This window comes from Lithobates pipiens, unplaced genomic scaffold (genome assembly GCF_037356315.1).
Source record: "Lithobates pipiens isolate NorthernLeopardFrog02 unplaced genomic scaffold, aLitPip1_a1.2 Scaffold_28, whole genome shotgun sequence".
Taxonomy (NCBI): Eukaryota; Metazoa; Chordata; class Amphibia; order Anura; family Ranidae; genus Lithobates; species Lithobates pipiens.
The window spans coordinates 96,956,707-96,975,669 of NW_027507789.1; positions in this window are offsets into that span (position 1 = coordinate 96,956,707).

Genomic DNA, 18,963 nt, shown 5'->3' on the forward strand with positions numbered 1-18,963 from the left:
TCCTTCAGACCTCTCGCCTTATGCTTGGATTGGAAAACATGCGTAGAATCTTGTGGCTGAAAAATTGGTCAGCCGAATCACCATGTAAGAAACTCCTGGCGGGATTTCCCTTTTCGCAGTGCAAAACTGTTTGGAGAGGACTTGGACAATTATATCCAAAGGATCTCTAGTGGGAAAAGCACCATTTTACCAATCAAGAAAAGGAGTCCTCCTCCTTTAAACGGGCGCTTTCCCCAGTGCCAGGGGCATCAGCCTCCGGGCAGTCACGATGGCCTCCTCCATCAAGCTCTAAGGTTAAAACTCAGTCAACCCCAGGGACAAAAGAAGTCCTGGGCGAGAAGGTCTTCAAGACAAAACGCTAAGACCTCCTTATGGAGGGGCGCCCCCGCTCACTCGAGTGGGGGGAAGACTACTAAAGTTCTCGGGGCTCTGGCAGGAGGAATTTCGGGACAAATGGGTGGTCTCCACAATAACTCTAGGTTACAAACTAGAATTCCGAGAATTCCCTTCTCCTCGATTCCTCAGATCAAATGTACTCAGAGACCCAGAGAAAAAGAAGTCTCTCCTTCTAGCGTTGGAGCAACTATTGTCGCAAAAAGTTATCATTGTAGTTCCCATGCAAGAGCAGGGAATGTGGTTTTAATCAAACCTTTTCACGGTACGGAAGCCAAACGGAGATGTCAGACCCATTCTAGATCTCAAAGATCTAAACCGATTTCTAGAGATACGGTCTTTTCACATGGAATCGATCCGATCAGTAGTCTCCATCCTACAAGGAGAAGAACTTCTGGCATCAATAGACATCAAGGATGCATACGTGCATGTACCTATTTTCCCTGCTCTTCAAAAGTTCCTGCGTTTCGAAGTAGAAAAATGCCACTTTCAGTTCGTAGCTCTGCCTTTCGGGCTAGCTACTGCACCTCAGGTATTTACAAAGATCTTGGCCCCTCCTCTGGCCAGATTAAGGGCCCAAGGTTTAACGATAATAGCATACCTAGACGACTTGCTCTTGATAGACCGGTCGGTAGCCCCCCTGGACCAAAATTTGATCACCACAATCAAATACCTGGAACGCTTAGATTGGGTCCTCAACTTAGAGAAGTCTTCTTTAAAACCAGTAAGAAGACTAGAGTATTTGGGTCTGGTCATAGATACAGCCCAGCAGAGGATATTCCTACCCCAAGCAAAGATCAGTGCTAAGAAGGGTCCTTCTATTCGTCTTTGTATGAGATTGTTGGGGAAGATGGTGGGTTCATTCAAAGCAGTTCCCTATGCTCAGTCTCATTCAAGGCTACTGCAAAACAGTGTCCTATCGGCCTGGAACAAGAAGGTTCAGGCGTTAGATTTTCCGATTCATCTGTCCCCTACAACGCGGCAGAGCCTCAGCTGGTGGTTGATACCCGAAAAACTGCGGAAAGGAAAATCCTTTTTACCAGTTACCTGGACAGTGGTAACAACAGATGCCAGTCTTTCGGGTTGGGGGGCAGTACTAGAATAGTCGACTGTCCTAGGGAGATGGTCCAGGACTGAGAGGGCCTTACCCATCAACATTCTGGAGATCCGTGCGGCGTATCTAGCCCTAAAAGCCTGGACACTAAGGTTGCAAGGTTACCCTGTCTGGATCCAGTCGGACAATGCCACAGCAGTGGCTTATATCAATCACCAAGGGGGCACCAAGAGTTGTGCAGCTCAGGAAGATGTAAACCAGATCTTAATCTGGGCAGAAAGACATGTGCCATGCATATCGGCAGTCTTCATTCCGGGGGTAGAGAACTGGGAGGCGGACTACTTGAGCCGCCAGCAGTTAGTGCCAGGGGAATGGTCTCTCCACCCCGACGTCTTTTTGGCCATATGCCAGAGATGGGGGGTTCCGGATGTATATCTCTTTGCATCCAGGTTAAACAACAAGGTCAACAACTTTGTGTCAAGAATGAGGAATCCTCTTGCATGCGGGACAGATGCATTGGTTACTCCGTGGCATCAGTTCTCTCTGATTTATGCGTTCCCTCCTATTCTGCTACTGCCAAGACTGCTTTGCAGGATCAGGCAGGAAAAGAGGTCAGTGCTTCTGGTGGCCCCAGCATGGACCAGAAGAGCTTGGTATGCAGAAATAGTGAAGATGGTGGTAGGCTCTACTTGGACCCTACCGTCCCATCCAGACCTGCTATCCCAGGGACCGGTATCCCATCCTACCTTACAAACGTTAAATTTAATGGTTTGGCTATTGAAACCCACATTCTGAAGAATCGTGGGCTTTCGGCCCTGTGATGTCTACCTTGATTAATGCAAGAAAGCCAGCTTCCAGAATGATTTATCATAGAATCTGGAAAGCATATGTCTCCTGGTTTGAATCCAGGGGTTGGCACCCCAGAAAATATGTCATAGGCAGAATCCTCGAATTTCTGAAAAATGGGTTAGAGATGAAACTGGCCTGGCCAAGGGCCAAGTCTCGGCCTTATCGGTTCTGTTTCAACGTCCACTTGCTTCACATTCTTTGGTCCGAAGCTTTATACAAGGGGTAACGCACCTTAATCCTCCAGTTAGAGCGCCTCTGAACCTCTGTGATTTGAATTTGGTTCTGTCAGCTTTACAGAAGCAGCCTTTTGAACCGATACATCAGATTCCCTTAGTTCTGTTGACAAGGAAATTAATTTTTGGGTGGCCATTTCTTCTGCCAGAAGAGTATCAGAATTAGCGGCCCTCTCTTATAAAGAACCATATCTGATAATGCACAAGGATAGAGTGGTGTTACGCCCTCATCCTAGTTTTCTACCGAAGGTGGTCTCAGGTTTTCATCTAAACCAAGATATTGTTCTGCCTTCCTTTTTTCCAAATCTCTGTTCTACAGAAGAGAAGTCGCTACATTTTTTGGATGTAGTGAGAGCAGTCAAAGCCTATCTGGAAGCGACGGCTCAGGTTCGCAAAGTGGATGTTTTGTTCGTATTGCCAGAGGGTCCTAAGAGAGGACAGGCAGCATCAAATTCTACCATTGCTAAATGGATTTGACAAGTAATTGTTCAAGCTTATGGTTTGAAGCAAAAGATTCCGCCTTTTCAGATCAAGGCACACTCCACTAGGACTATTAGTGCTTCGTTGGCGGTGTATCACCAGGCCTCCATGGCTCAAATCTGCAAGGCCGCAACCTGGTCATCAATCCATACATTCACCATATTTTATCAGGTGGATGTGAGAAGGCATGAGGACTTCGCCTTTGGGGGTAGTGTGCTGCAGGCAGCGGTACAGGGTCTTCAGGTCTGAGTACACCCTATGTTGTGTGGTTCCCCTCCCCTCAGATAGCATTGCTCTGGGACATCCCACCAGTAATTACTGAGTCTCTGTGTCCCGTGATGTATGAGAAAGAAAATAGGATTTTTATAACGGCTTACCTGCAAAATCCTTTTCTTTTGAGGTACATCACGGGACATAGAGGTCCCTCCTCTCTTCTAATACATTTATATTGCTTTGCTACAAAACTGAGGTACCTCCAGTAGGGGGAGGGGTTATATGGGGGACTGAACTTCCTGTCTAGGGTGTGCCAGTGTCCAATCACCTAGTGATACCCTATAACCCACCAGTAATTACGGAGTCTCTGTGTCCCGTGAGGTACCTCAAAAGAAAAGGATTTTACAGGTAAGCTGTTATAAAAATCCTATTTTTTCCACCGGGTAAAAGGGAATGGGGAGGGAATTGGATAAAAGCGGAACATGTTCAGCTTAGACACGGAGGGAAAATAATAGCACAGGAAAAGTTAAAGAGTGAAAAAGAAATGTTTGAATTAAATGAGTGGCAATATCTCCAACTCAGACATTTGGTTTCGGCCCTACTGGGCCCTCTGAGAGGCCGAGAAGAACTTACAGCCTTGGAGCGTATGTGGGATGGAAGAATGGTACGAATTGGGACCACTCAGATATATAAGATCTTGACGTGGGAGGAGGAGCTGGAGGTACCGCCATGCAAAAAAATGGGAGGGGGAAATAGGTCCACGAAATTAGAAACAAGAGATAGGGAAAATACTGAAACTGGCCCATAGCTCCTCAGTCAACATAGCAATGATGGAAACAAACTATAAGTGTTTAGTGAAATGGTATAGGACACCAGACATTGTAGCAAAATATCAAAGTGGGCAATCTGGTGAGTGTTGGAGGGGATGTGGACAGATAGACAGAATTATCCTTAAAAGAATATAAAAAGTCCCTGATACCCCAACTATTAAATATAGCTAAGAGTATGATCCCAAAGAAATGGAGGGAAGTGGAAGAGCCTACGATAAAAGAATGGTTTGAGAAAATAGATGATATTTTTAGGATGGAATATTTTGATAGGGAGCAAGAAGGAGACAGAGAACCCCAGAGAAAATGGGAAAGATGGAAAACATTTAAGTCAAGTTTATGGGCTATAGGGATATTAAAAAAAAAAAGGGGGGGGGGGGACAAAGGGGAAGAAAGGAGGGTTTAAAGTCATAAAGAGATAGAGGAATAGATAATAGGAAATAGACATGTCAAGAACACGGGTGGGCGAGCCAGAGGCTATGGAGGATAGGTAGAGAATGTTTGATACTGTACGTGTTATGTTTTCTTGTTGTATATTCCTAGGGACATGATTCTGTTTCTTTTTTTTTCTTTTTCAAATATTTTATTGAATATAATGCAATAAAAAGAGTCATACAATTTAAGTTAAGTAGAATGTATAAAAGTGTGAAATGAGGCTTCTCAGTATATTAACAGGAGGTGAATACTATAATAACAGTCATGTAATTTGGGATATATTAGTTTAACACATTTTAACGTTGTATAACGTTATACATGTTATAACACATGTATAACGTTTAATAACTGGATTAGATACATAGTAAAAATTGTAGTTTCAAAGTTTAGGGTTGGAGGAGATTTGGTATAATATAGGGTAAAAGTAAGGTTGTTACCAGGAAGGTATAGAGAGGTAAGTAGATAATTCAGGGCCAAGATCCAGCCATGTGGCTTGGTTATTCCCTGAATAAAAGATACTTAATTAAACCATCCCTAAAATCTCCTCTATAGTAATAACATTAGGAATATATAACTGATTAATTTAGCTTGTATATCTATATATAGTAAAAGGAGAGGGTGTGGGGAAAGCAATGGTGGGGGAAGCATATATACGGGTTGTGGAGGGAGGAGACCACTCCGAAAGAAAATGGTATGTTAATAAATTCTACATGTAACATAGGGGGTAAGATATATGTTTGATTAGTTGTTTCATGAGAATATAAGAGATTGGTCTAGACCATGTGGTAAGTAGTGTTCAATCCAAGGAAGCCATAATGATTCGAACATGGGAACTTTATCTAGTACGGTTGCCTCTATTTTAGTGTGAATCATGGCTTGCGTTACTCTATGTTTGAATGATACCATGCATAAAGTGGGTGTTTTCCAGGCTTTTGCAATATTTTGTTTGGCAGCCGTGGTTATTGATAATAGAAGTTTAAATTGGCGGTGAGTTAAAGTTTAAGGTTTATTATTCTGGAGTGCTACCGTAGGGTCTGGTTCTGCTGTGGTTTTGAAAATGATAGAAAGAATTTTGAATATTTCTGACCAAAAAGCTCTGACTATGGGACACTCCCACCAAATGTGTAAGCCCTTGTACACACGGTCGGAGAATCCGTCGGAATGTGTCCTATCGGACCATGTTGTCGGATAATCTGACTGTGTGTGGTATGCATTGGACTGATTCCGTCGGAATATCCGTCGGACCCAATTTTCCAACTTGTTGGAAATATTTCCCGACCATCTGGTTCGATCAGACATACTCCGATCATGTGTAGAGAATTTTGATCGGACCAAGTGACACGCATGCTCAGATCAAATTCCTACATCAAAGCTATTGGCTACTAGCCTGAACGTAGTCCCATCGTAACGAAATTACGTCATCACGTTCTGAATGATCGGATTTTTCGACAACTTAGTCCGACCGTGTGTGTATGCAACAGTTTCGGACAAGATCCGGACAGACAAAATCCGACGGATTTGGTTGTCGAAATCTCCGACTGTGTGTACAGGGGCTAAGTGTGTGCCTAAGTAAGCACATCCTCGAAAGCAGTTAGCTGGGTATTGCGGGAGGAATTTTGAAATCCTAGCAGGTACTAAGTACCATCTAGAAAGCACCTTATAGTTAGTTTCTGAAGCTACTATATTCGGGAAGGCCGATCTAGTAGCCTGCCATATGTGAGTTCAGTTTATTTTTCCTAGTTGAAGATTTAAATAATTTCCCCATTTAGATGTATAGGTTGGAGGGGAAGAGGTTGTATGCGATAATAGTTGGTTGTACAGATTTAAAATGAGACCTCGTTTGTGAGGATCAGATTTGCAAGCTTGTCCAACGAAAGTGAAGCTTGGGGTAGATGGATTTGAAGGAGTGTTTTGGATTAGAAATTGTTTTATTTGTAAGTATCTAAATGTTTCTTTTTGAGGTATAGCATGTGTTTTTTGTAATGTAGCAAAAGGGGTAATAGAAGAGGATTCATAAAAGTGATGAGAACGGGTTAATTCTGCATTTGACCAAGTAAGGAAAGATGATGGAGAAGTCCAGGCAGGATAGAAAGATGGGTTATTAAGGAAGGAAAGAAGGGGGTTATGTTTGGATTGGAGACCAAAACGAGCTCTTAGTCTGTCCCAAATTGAAAGGCTATGCTTAGTAATTGCTTGGCATTGTGCTGGTGGGAGCCAAAGAAGGTTTGCAGTTGATAAAGGATCACATTCTACTGATTAAATTATAACCCAAAGGGGAATTTCTTTTGTAGCGTGGTATTTAGGTAACATGGCTAATTGGGCAGCATAATAATATTTAGAGAAATTGGGAACGCTCAATCCACCACCAATACGAGGAGTGTGAAGGGTAGATTGTGGGAGGCGGGGCTTAAGTTTTCCCCAAATGAATTGGGAAACTTTCCTCTGTAATATGCGTAAGAAATATGCTGGAACCTGTATTGGAAGCAATACTACCCATCCATGCCAATGGGAGAGAGGACCAGGTTTTCATTAATGTTGAGAGGCGAGTTAGCATGGAGGGGTAGTTTGCCGAATATAGATTAGTTGGGTTAGCTGTAAATATAATTCCAAGATAAGTAATTTGTGTTGATGATCATGTGAATGGGAGGGAGTCTTGCAATTGCGCCTGCAAGTCAGGTGGAATAGAAATGTTTAAGACTTTGGACTTATGAATATTTATTTTGAGTCCTGATATTGATTCAAATTTGGTTAGGATATCTATAAGATTTGGGGCTGAGGTAAGTGGTGAAGTTAGGAAAATAAGAACGTCGTCAGCAAACATACATAGTTTGTGTTGATAACCTCCTAGTTCGAGGCCTTTAACCACTTCCCGACCAGCGCACGACGATATACATCGACAGAATGGCACGGGCAGGCATATTGGCGTACAGGTACGTCCAATATTCGATGCCGCCCTGCCATCGGGAGCGCGCCACCAGCGGCGTGCTCCCGCGCTGGTCGGGACCCCCGTGAGTCCGGTCGCAGGACCCGCGGACTCGATCGCCGCGGGCATCCCCGCGATCGTCTCACGGAGCGGCCGAATGGAGGAAATGCTGTGTAAACAACATTTTTCCATTCTGCCTAGCAACTAGTGACGCTGATCTCTGCTCCATGTGATTGGAGCAGAGATCAGTGTACACTAAATGAAAGCCCAACCCCCCCACAGTTAGTAACACACCCCTAGGAACACTTAACCCCTACACTGCCACCCACTGGTTAACCCTTTCACTGCCAGTGTCATTTACACAGGAATCACTGCATTTATATAGCAGTGATTACTGTATAAATGACAATGGTCCCAAAAATGTGTCAAAAATGTCCGATGGGTCCCCGACAATGTCGCAGTCACAATAAAAATCGCAGATCGCCGCCGTTACTAGTAAAAAAAAAAATTATAAAAAAATATTAATAAAAATGCTATAAAACTATCCCTATTTTGTAAACGCTATAACTTTTGCGCAAACCAATCAATAATCGCTTATTGCGATTTTTTTTTTACCAAAAATATGTAGAAGAATACGTATCGGCCTAAATTGAGGGAAAAAAATGTTTTTTTATATATTTTTGGGGGATATTTATTATAACAAAAAGTAAAAAATAATGCGTTATTTTCAAAATTGTCGCTCTATTTTTGTTTATAGCGCAAAAAATAAAAACCGCAGGGGTGATCAAATACCACCAAAAGAAAGCTCTATTTGTGGGAAAAAAAGGACGTCAATTTTGTTTGGGAGCCACGTCGCACGACCGCGCAATTGTCAGTTAAAGCGACGCAGTGCCGAATCGCAAAAAGTGGTCTGGTCTTTGACCAGCAAATTGGTCCAGTCTGAAAGTGGTTAATATTTATATTGGAGCGTATAAGCTGTGTGAGAGGTTTGATTGCCAAAGCAAATATAAGAGGGAAAAGGGGGCATCCTTGTCTGGTTCCTCTCTCAATGACAAAGGATTCGGAACGGTATCCAGAATATGAAACATATGCTTTTGGGTTTTGATACAGAGAAGAGATCCAACAACTAAATTGTGTTCCGAATCCCCATCGGATTAGGATGGAGTTGAGATAGGACCAAGAAATAGAATCGAATGCCTTTCTTATGTCTATTGAGAGGAAGCAGGTAGGTATACGATGGAATCTTGCTATGTGGGCTAGGAGGGTAGCACGGTGAATGTTATCACCTGCTTGTCTAGAGGGAATAAACCCTGTCTGATCTTTGTGAATGAGGGAGCCTATTATTGGATTTAGTCGGTTAGAGAGGATCTTGGCTAGAATTTTAATATCTAAATTAAGTATTGAGGGGGAAAGGGAGATGACGTAGGAACGCTCTAGTAGGAGGGAGGGGTTACGAGGAGGCTGAGAAGGAGAAGGCGTGCGGCGTGCGGAAGAGGAATGCAGAGCGGGAATATGCCGGAGGGTGAGAGGCTCCGGCTATGAATGACACCGCCGCAAATTGCCGCTCCGGAATCTGCCTATCCACCGGTCGGAGATAACAGCTGACACCGCTCTCCTCTCTGCCGCCCCCCCTATCTCTCTGGAATGTGCAGTTCAAAAGGACGTGGAAGGATACGAGCAGGCTGGCTGGGATAACCGGAGGGAGACAACTGAAGACAATCAGATAAGATAAGTGCTGTACACCTCTACAAGTATTAGTGCTCTTAAATAAATAGTTTGTTCAACCTGTCAGGGGTCAAGAAATGTATGTAACAGCAGTGAAGGAGCAGTATGAAGGATGACACATATTTTCTCTGGGACACATAAATATTGTGCTTGCTGGTGGGACTATTTGTAATTAGATACTTGATACAGAGACACCAGGCTATAAATGTGTCAGAAGAATTGTATGAATATCACTAATGCATTGAAAGTGGGCAGCATGACATCAGACCGTTCCCCTCTGTCCTCCCACCCCCTCGAAAGCAGCATAACAGCAGTTCAATAGAGTGCGGAGGATTATTTGCAGGCTGGGATGAGCCAAGGAAGATAAACGAGTGTAATAGATAAGTGCTATATATCTCTGCAAAATATAAGTGTCTCAAATAAAATCCTGCCTAAACTACCGCGGTTAATAAAACTGGAACAAGAGTAAAAAGAAAGCATGAATGATAATATACGCTTTATCTGGGACATATAATCCAGATTAACACTATGCTTGCTACCGAGACTTTCTGTAAACAGATATAAGATATAAGATATTAGGTGGGAATGAGGGGAATGCCCAGGGTAAATGTATGAATATTACTAACCATATTGAAAGCGGTTAATGGGAATGAAATAAGTACGATATTTGATATTTGATTTGACATTTGATCGAATGAAAGGACATCTCCTTAGCTGCTAATCTCTCCAGAAAATCAATTCGGATCTCTCAATGCAACGATAAGAGTACAATATAACGTAATCCCCCGAAAAAAAAAAAAAAAAAAAAAAAAAAAAAGAATCGCATGAAAACTGCACACTCCCCAACACTTGTGCAGAGGTGTAACTCGGTTGAGCAAATATAGATACAGACCGCAGGAATCTATATGAAGGACACCATTTGCATGGGAAGCGACCCTATTTTCCTTTTTTCTTTTTTTTTCTTTCCTCTATTTCCCTCTCAGGGAGCCCAGTAGGAAGTTCTCATAGTAAGTATAATTATATCATATCATAATTATATCAGTGCGTATGTCCCTACAGAATTGGATGACCTGCTAGCAAAGAGGTAAAACACCAGAGAGGCACAACAGCGGGGGAAATCCCCTACTAACCCATAAATGAGATACTATGGCATGTGACCCATAGGTGCGTATTAAGGTAATTGGGACGGAGGACACTATTACATAATAGATAAATCCTACTGGGGCACCACATATTTTTATATTGGACTCTCTCTCTCGGTCCCCAAAAAAAAAAAAATAATAATAATAAATAATAAATAATAAATGTTTTGGACAGAAAATACTTGCTCCTAACTGATCACGAATTAGGAGGAGAAACATTTATAGAAGTATAATGGCTGACAGACTCAGGGGGGAAAATCGCTCAGCTACACTTGAGGGGCTCTACCCTGGCAGATACACTTAAGGGGCTGATCGGAGGGAAGTTTTCCGTTGTAAAACCACCTGTCGTGGAAAGAGGACGTGAGGAGACCAGCAAACTGGGGAGATGACCACGTGAAACAAAAAAAAGCAAAATGAGTAGAGCCTCAAACCAAACTGCTAAGGGGGGCCTCAAGACCCCAAAAAGTTCCATCACGGAAAGCTCCATAAAACAATTTATGACCCAAGGAGCCAGCCCAAGAGGAGGAGGAGGAAAGGAAAAGGTACCTCCAAATCAGGGAAAAAATAGGGGGGCGGAAAAAACAGTAGAGGAGACCCCGGATCAATCCAGAGACGAACTGACAACGGAGAGCGAATCGTAACTAAGTAAAAATGAAGATCATAAGACGGATGATCTGGGAATAACAAAAGGTGCCATGAGGGAGATGCTCCAAAAAATGGAGAATTCTATAAGATCAGATATTAGTATGCTAAGAAGTGATCTTGGGCATTTGTTAATGAGAGTGGAAGCCGTGGAAGAAAGAACTGAGAACCAAGAACAGAAGTTAAACAAAGTACAGATGCAAGTCAATTCAATCTTTCGGAATCAGAGAAAAATTCTTTATCGACTTGAAGACCAGGAAAATAGAAATAGGAGACCAAATCTGAGAATAAGAAATGTCCCAGAGAACAAGAAAGAAGATTTAAGGGAAGCTCTGAAAGATATACTTCGCCCCATACTGGGAAATGCAGAGGAGGCACTCCCTATGTTAGAAAGGGTGCACCGGGTCGGGAGGATGGGATCTGAAGAAACTGGAAGGGGAAGACCCCGTGATATTATTGTAAGGTTTGAACGCTATGAAGATAAAGCGGAGATCTGGAGAAAACTAAGGGGAAACCCCCCATTAAAATACATGGAAACAGAAATACAAATCTTCCCGGACCTAGCATCTGAGACTTTATCCAGAAGACGTCTTCTGAAACCTCTATTGGAACAGATGAAAGCACGGAATATTAGATATAGATGGGGCTTCCCGGCTTGCCTGTTGGCATTTAAGGATGGAATAACAGCTAGATTAAGCTTCCCTGAAGAGTTAAGAGAATTCTGTGAAAAACTGGAGATCCAAACTCCAAGTTTACCCGGCTGGACAGATGAGCTTGAGGGAACATCTTAAATGTCACTAATCCTAAATGTTAAAATAGAAGAGGAAGAGATAAAAATCTCGGAGGAGATGGGGGGGGAGGGGTGGAAAGGGAAGGGGATGTATGATGTCTGACCGGTGGGGGGGCAGTCCCACTCCCCCCCATTTGAGGAGATACATCAAAGAAGGGAGGGAAAGGAGGCAATAGGTGAACCCCACCTTAGAGCATGAAGACTTAGAAATGGCCAGAGACTTGAGGCCAATTGATAAGTCGAGGGCCGTATGGTGGCCAAAACCAGGGGGGGGGAGGGGGGGGGAAGATGGGGACGTGGGTGGGAGAGGGGGTTATGGGGGAGAGGGATACGGGAGGGAAGGGGAGGGAGGAAGATGTCAGTAGTGAAACCCTGAGGGAAAGAAGGAGGGAAGGAAAAGAAAAAAGAAAACATGTCCAGGACAGAGAATATGGATAAAAGGAAATTGGAATTAAACTTCCTGTCTTATAATGTTAGGGGGCTCAACACAGCAAAAAAGAGGCATAAAATCCTGGTAGAACTAAAACAACTAGAGGCAGATGTGATTTTTCTCCAGGAGACACATATAACACATACGTCAAGGAGTAGGCTTTACTCTAAAGACCACCCGAAATGGTATTATGGGGATACGATCTCAAAGAGGGCAAGAGGAGTAGCAATAGGATTTGGTAAAGATATTCGATTCACTGTAGAAGGAAGAGAAGCAGACCCAGAAGGAAGATATTTATTTCTGAAAGGAAAACTAGGAAATATTAGGTATACACTGGCTAACATTTACTCCCCAAATAAAAACCCTATAAATTTTCTGAGGGGAATTCTGGCCAAAATACAAGAATTTAAAAGTGGCCATGTAGTTATAATGGGAGATCTGAATCTCTGTCTGGACCCCGTACTTGATAGCACGTCCCGGGTACTGGGAGGGAATAGCACTCAATTAAAAAGGTTAACTCAAAATTTGAAGAAAAACCAACTAATAGACGTATGGAGGGCCCAACACCCCAAAATAATGGACTATACATTTTTCTCCCCAGTACACGGGACGTACTCAAGGATTGATTATATTCTTGTGGAACACAGAGCCCTAGAGATGGTATTAGAAACAAGTATAGAAATAACAACACAGTCAGACCACGCGCCTGTAAAAATGAAAATGCAGATTCCCGGACAAAGTAAATGTTTCGCTAGGTGGCGACTAAACGACACGCTGATTCGCGATAAGGAGGGGGGGGAAGTAGTGAGTAAGGAATTAGAGAAGTACTTCCTGATGAATGAGACCGAAGGAATCTCTGGGCAGGCTTTGTGGGATGCCCATAAGGCGTATATTCGGGGGATCTTGATTGCACGAGGCTCGCAGAAAAAAAAAGAGCACATAGAAAGGGGCAATAAACTCAGAGAGGAAATCCTCAGAATAGAACAACAACATAAAATGGGGCTTGCAGACAAAAAGATATATCAAAAATTAATGTCCAGGAGAGAAGAACTGCGCGGGTTAATAGAACAAGAAACTAAAAAATATTATAATCAACTTAATAAAGTGAGGTATCAAGAAGAAAACAAACCCACTAAATATCTAGCTAGGATGCTTCAAAAGAAAAAAGCCATGAACTATATAGAGAAAATTCAAACAGAAACCGGGGACATGGTGTACTCTTCAAAAGAAATAGCCGAATCATTCAAAACATACTACGGGAAATTATATGCGGTAAAAAACAACTTGATAAATAAAGAAGGTAAACTAAAAGAAATTGATAAATATTTAAATAAGGCGAGACTCCCCAGGATCAGTGAAATTGATAAAGAATATTTAGAAAACCCCATAACGGAAGCAGAAATAAATGAGGCATTAGCGGAATCAGCCCCTGGGAAAAGCCCGGGACCAGACGGTCTGACAATTAGTTACTATAAGAGGTTCAAGAATATACTAGTACCGAAACTCTGTAAGTATATGAACGGGATTGGGACAGAGTACGCCATGAGTAAAGAGGCGCTATCTGCCTCAATAACGATCATACGGAAAGAAGGAAAAGATGAGACCAAGTGTGCCAGTTACAGACCAATATCACTCCTAAATGAGGATACTAAACTGTTTGCTAAGGTATTAGCAAATAGAATGAAAAAAGTAATGAATATACTAGTACATCCGGATCAGACTGGGTTTATCCCTGGGAGAGAGGGAAAGGACAATGGGGTGAGAACCTTATTGATTCTATCTCAAAGGAAGAAGACGGAACCCCCGGCGCTACTATTGTCAACAGATGCCCAAAAGGCCTTTGATAGAGTCGATTGGGGATTCATGTTCCAGACAATGGATAAAATGGGCATTGGCCCTAGGATGGCCAAATGGATTAAAATGATGTATGACCACCCGACAGCGACTGTGAACATCAACGGGTTGCCCTCCTCTTCCTTTGAGATGGAAAATGGGACCAGACAGGGATGCCCACTGTCTCCTCTTCTTTTTGTGCTCTCGTTAGAACCCCTACTCGCGACAATCAGAAATAACCCGGAAATAAGCGGAATTAAGGCAGGGCAAGAGGAACATAAACTGGCAGCATATGCAGACGACGTGCTGTTCTATATAAGTAATCCGGTAGATGCTCTGCCCAAGATAACAAAGGCCCTGGATGAATACGGGAAACTATCAAACTTCAAAATCAACCAAACAAAATCTGAAATTCTCAATATAAATGTAGGTGAGATGGAAGTACAACTAATCCAAGAACAAAGTAAATTTAAATGGACAAAAGATTTGAAATACCTGGGTGTAAAATTGGCAAATACTCTGGATAAGATATACCGTTTAAATTTTATCCCTTTATTAAATGAAATAAAAACTGAACTCAGAAGAGCAAGTAATAGACCGATCTCGTGGATAGGCAGAATAAATGTGTTTAAAATGTTTATTCTTCCAAAAATTGTATATAAATTCCAGATGTTGCCGGTTGAAATTCCACCCAGCTACTTCAAAAAATTAAACTCAATAATGAGTAAATATATATGGGACAATAAAAAATCTAGGATCTCCCATGGAGTATTAAAACAAGAAAAAGGGAGGGGAGGATTAGCGGTCCCTGATCTACAATATTATTATCAGGCGGTAGTCTTATCAAGAATTGTCGAATGGGTAAAAGGGAAAAAAAAAGAGGAAAAAAGATGGGTCAACTTAGAATATATATATATATACCGTATATACTCGAGTATAGGCCGACCCGAATATAAGCCGAGGTCCCCAATTTACCCCCAAAAAACTGGAAAAAATTATTGACTCGTGTATAAGCCGAGGGTGAGACATGCCTGTCCATCCCTGTGTGTCGTCCATCCCTGTGTGTGTCCATGCATCCGTGTGTGTGTGTGTCCATGCATCCGTGTGTGTGTGTGTGTGTCCATGCATCCGTGTGTGTGTGTGTGTGTCCATGCATCCGTGTGTGTGTGTGTCCATCCATCCCTGTGTGTGTGCATGCATCCGTGTGTGTGTGTGTGTGTGTGTGTGTGTGTGTGTCCATGCATCCGTGTGTGTCCATCCATCCCTGTGTGTGCATGCATCCGTGTGTGTGTGTGTGTGTGTGTGTGTGTGTGTGTGTGTGTGTGTGTGTGTGTCCGTGCAGCCTACCTGTGTCCAGCCTGCCTGTGTCCAGCCTGCCTGTGTCCGTCCAGCCTGTGTCCGTCCAGCCTGTGTCCGTCCCGGCCTGCGTCCCGTCCCGGCCTGCGTCCCGTCCCGGCCTGCGTCCCGTCCCGGCCTGCGTCCCGGCCTGCGTCCCGTCCCGGCCTGCGTCCCGGCCCGTCCCGCAGCTCTTCGTCGGTGGCCATTCTAGGATTCAAAAGCCGCGCCTCCGTCGGTGATAGGCGGAACACTCAATTTCCCACTGACTGCTGGGAAATTGAGTGTTCCGCCTATCGGATGTCCGTGATAGGCGGAACACTCAATTTCCCAGCAGTCAGTGGTCCGCCTATCATGGACGTCCGCTCATCCTCATACTACGGACGAGGATGAGAGGACGTCCGTGATAGGCGGAACACAGACTGCTGGGAAATTCAGTGTTCCGCCTATCACAGGCGAAGGCGGAGACGGAGGCGCGGCCTTTGAATCCTAGAATGGCCGCTGTCTGTCTGCTCGACACGCTGATCGGGCAGACAGACAGCGATGACTCGAGTATAAGCCGAGGGGGGCACTTTCAGCCTCAAAAAAGAGGCTGAAAATCTCGGCTTATACTCGAGTATATACGGTAGTAAAGCACAACTAAATAAGATAATATGGAACCCCCCAAAATACAGGGCACTAGATATAGACACAAATAAGATAACACAGATTGCACTGAAGATATGGGATAAGGAATATAAAAGATTAAATGGACACTATAATTCACCACTGATAACTTTAAAAGACAATGAATACTTCCCACCGGGTAGAGGGGTGATAGGAGGGAACTGGATAAGATTAGAGGGGTCACAAATAAAAGATATAATTAAAAAAGGGAAACTCCTTTCACATGAAGAGTTAGTGCACATGGGATTTATGAGAAGGGATAGGTGGCGATATCTCCAGCTGACCCGTTTCATAGAAAAACTACCCCAGCCGATTAGATCTGAAGAGGATTTGACAGGAGTGGAACAACTGTGTATGGCTGATAGAGCAAAGGGTATAATATCAAAGATATATGGGCTATTGATGCGGACCAGCTGGAAAGATACGCCGCCATATATAAACAAATGGGAGAGGGAATTGGGGTCACAAAAAGGCAAAGAAACAATAAATAAAATATTGAAAATGACACACTGCTCGGCAAGGGATAATAAAACAGCTGAGATGAACTACAAACTTATCTCCCGTTGATATAACACCCCGGATAAGGTATCTAAATACCAGCAAGGCGGGACCGCCGAGTGCTGGCAGGGTTGTGGAAAAACAGGTACCATGACACATATTTGGTGGGAGTGCGCCAAAATTAAGTTATATTGGGAAATGATCCTCCAAAAGATCAAGGAAATAACTCAAACAGCATTGAAACCAGACCCCTGGATAGTACTCTTTCATGGCACGGAAGGTGGGGTTAAACAATATCAGGACTCAATCATCCCGCACCTATTAAACGCGGCGAAAAAACTAATCCATAAAAAATGGCGAGAGGTAGAGTGTCCAACAACATGGGAGTGGGTAGATGCGGTAGAAGAAATATATAATATGGAAAGCCTGAGCCTAAGAGAAGAAGAGGAAAGGGTAATATTTCTAAAAAAATGGAGAGGTTGGAAACAATTTAAGCAAGATTGGAGTTTCTCCGCACAATTAAGGCCATAAAGACCAGGAAATTAGTAGCAGGGACACTACTGACAAGGAGATAGGGGCGGGGGGGGGGGGGGGGGTAGTATAACTTTAAAAATTTTTAGTGAAATTAGGGGAGTAAGAGATAAGAATAGTTTTAAGAGCATGAAATAAAAGTTGTATAAATATTTTACATTTAATTATACAAGTAAGGAATAAGAAAATAGCCACAATGATGTGAAGATTAACTCCAAGAGACAACAATGAACGTTAAGTTGATTTATAGTCTCAGGTAAAGATTCGCTGATGTGGCATTAAAAAGAAGAAAAAAAAAAAAAGTAAATTAAGTATTGAAATTGGTCTATAATTGGACCAAGAAGTGTCATCAGTGTTCGGTTTTGGAATCATGGCTATGGATGCTAATAAGGATTCATCACGAAAGGAATGGTTTGTGAGAAGGGAGTTAAAGGCCTCAACCATAAGGGGAGATAGTATAGTAGTAAATTTTTTATAAAATATAGCTGAGAAACCATCAGGGCCTGGACGTTTGTGGATTTTCAGAGTTTTTATTGCTGTTTGTACTTCAAAATCTGAGATTGGTTTATCAAGCATAGGGATGAGCCGAACACCCCTCGGTTCGGTTCGCACCAGAACTTTCGAACGGACCCCAAATTCGAACGAACTTTAGAACCCCATTGAAGTCTATGGGACTCGAACGTTCGAAATTAAAAGTGATAATTTTAATGGCTAATATGCAAGATACTGTCCTAAAAAGGGTTTGGGGACCTGGCTCCTGCCCCAGGGGACATGGGTCAATGCCTAAAATGTTTTTAAAAATGGCCGTTTTGGCGGGAGCACTGATTTTAATAACAATTAAAGTGAAAAAAAAAGTGAAATATTCCTTTAAATATGGTGCCTGGGGGGTGTCTGTAGTATGCCTGTGAAGTGCCACGTGTTTCCCGTGTTTAGAACAGTCCCTGCACAAAATGACATTAAACGGAAATAACACTGCTTGCGGTTTTAATGTTATATCTGGTTCCTGCAATATGGTTGAAAATCATTGAGAAAAATGGCATGGGTAGCCCTCCCTGCCCATTACCAACCTATTTGGGTCTTGTACGCATATTAAGGGGAACCCTGTACCCATATTAAAAAAAAGGAAATGCGTGTGGCCCCCAGGCCCTATATACTCAGAACAGCAGTATACAGGCGGTGCAAACAAGACAGGGACTGTGTAGGTTTGTTGTGTTAAGTTGAATCTGTTTGGAATTTTCAACTGGTACATTTTTAAAGTGTAGCTTCAGTCAAAAAAACAATTTTTAAGCTTTTTGGAAAACATAGGGAAGGGTTATCACCCCTGTATAATTTGTTTTCCTGACGCCTTCATGGCAGCACACACTGGGGTTGTGACTCCGCCCCCACAACCTGACAGGATTGGATTAACTATAAATTTGAAGGGGAGACACCCTGCTGCATTCTCTTTTTTATCCTCACCTGACAGGTTGGACGGACGGAGTTTTCCTGTTACAGATGAATAAGCCTCTACCGGATTCGCCCCAGCAGGTTCAAGCCTCTCCTGTTTGGAAGTCCCTCCTGTACAGTCTCTAAAGGAGCTTCTATGGAGGGAACCCCCGCTCTGGTGGTCTCAAGGGGCTACTGGATTTCTGGCATTACCAAAGCTTTAAAGAAGCTTTTTTACCTTTGCAGTGGACTCCCCTTCTTCTTTTTCCTATTAATTCCTCTTATTTAAATAATATCCATCTTTTATTCCTATAGTACGTGGTGGTTTATATTCCCTTTTTTTCTCTACCTTTTGGGATTGCTGTCTCTTGTAGTCCCCTGTCATGGCCGCCGTTTGTTTCTCCTTCAGTGGTGTTTTCTCTATGCTATAATTCCAGCCTAGATGGCGCCGTTCGGCCACTCTTGGCACGTGCAGTGGTAGTGTTTTTTTTTCCCCCTCTCTTTTTAATGTGTGTTCCCTTATCCAAAATGGCGCCCGA